The sequence below is a fragment of the Onychomys torridus genome, chromosome 5 (genome assembly GCF_903995425.1).
Source record: "Onychomys torridus chromosome 5, mOncTor1.1, whole genome shotgun sequence".
In the NCBI taxonomy this organism is placed as follows: domain Eukaryota; kingdom Metazoa; phylum Chordata; class Mammalia; order Rodentia; family Cricetidae; genus Onychomys; species Onychomys torridus.
The window spans coordinates 53,821,769-53,823,334 of NC_050447.1; the positions used below are offsets into that span (position 1 = coordinate 53,821,769).

Sequence of the window (1,566 nt, forward strand, 5' to 3'; positions counted from 1 at the left end):
GTTCTCTATAGAGAGTTTTCCAGGCAAGATAGAAACTAGTTATGGGCATATTGTATGTTTTTCAAATTCTTGTTGAAATGTTATGAAAATAAAGTTAGAGATTAAAGCTTCTATAGTACTGGAAATCAGAAACAGAATGATGAAGTACAAGACGCCAGGAAAAGTTTCCAATAACTTGATCTTGGACAGGGCTTGAGATAGAGAAACTGGATTAAGAAAGACATTAGAAAATGTCTACCCCGGTCATTTCCCGGCGGCGTGGAACCAGGTAGCCAAAGGCCTGCAGAGCAACATGCCTAAGTTTTATTGTGACTACTGTGATACGTATCTGACCCATGATTCTCCATCTGTGAGAAAGACACACTGCAGTGGTCAGAAACACAAAGAGAATGTGAAAGACTACTACCAGAAATGGATGGAAGAGCAGGCCCAGCGCCTGATTGGTGAAACAACGGCTGCATTTCAACAAGCAAAGATACTTCCAGCTCCATTCTCTGCTCCTCCTCCTGCAGGGGCCTTGATCCCACCTCCCTCCAGTCTCCCGTGACCTCCTCGCCCTGGCATGATGCCTGCACCCCACATGGGAGGTCCTCCCATGATGCCAATGATGGGCTCTGCTCCTCCTGGGATGATGCCCGTGGGACCTGCTCCTGGAATGAGGCCACCCATGGGAGGCCACATGCCCATGATGCCTGGGCCTCCAATGATGAAACCTCCTGCTCGACCTACAGTGGCACCCACTCGGCCCAGCATAACTCAGCCCCACAGATAAGAGCAGAAAGGCTCTTTCTCAGTTTTGTACTTGTTCTGTTTCACCAGGAGATGACGGTGCTGAGCCTGAGTGCTTTCTAGCTGCATGGCAGGAAGGCTTCCCTTCCAAACAGAGAAGTGGGGCAAAAAAAGTGCAGCTTTCACTGATATTGTGAAATGTGAAAATAAAACTGTCAGCTGTTTCAGTTAAAAAAAAGAAAGAAAGAAAAAAAGAAAATGCCTACCCCGTTACTGGTCCATGTATTTTCAAATTCTAGAGCCTTCCCCAATTGAGCAATGAAACAAATCAGAAACAATTCTGATTTGGTTTAGGTTATTATCAGACAAACTCTTCTGTTGTCAGTTCTGTTTTGATTTCCACTTCGGGCATACTGTTTGAGTTATACAACAACCAAAAACAGTCCGAATGCAAACACATTAGATACTAACAATGATAAATGTACAAGAAAGAAAAACAGTGGCAAGAGCATATGGGAAATTATAGTGAAAACTCCTTCTGATGAGAAATAGGGACTGCAAAATATCTCCAAATGGATTCTGTTCATAAGTATAAATGGTTGGGCTGGGGAATCAGACCCCATTAGCTGAGCTGGGGGTGATTCTGTACGGTTGATCTTTAAAGGCCACACCTTTACACGGGACCTATGCATATAAAGCAGCTTCCTGTTTCAGATAAGAGAAGATTCCATCCATGTTCATATAGTTCTTGTAGGGAACCAGGTGATTAGTCATTGCCTGTTCTGTAAATATTGGCAAGCTTCAATATGGAGAACACTCTGGCCATTTAGCATGAGG

General features: G+C 44.1%; 1 pseudogene; it reads left to right on the forward strand.

Annotated features, from left to right (window-relative positions):
• Positions 1–277: 277 nt before the first annotated feature.
• On the forward strand, positions 278–772 carry LOC118583470 (annotated as a pseudogene).
• The last annotated feature ends 794 nt before the right edge of the window (positions 773–1,566 follow it).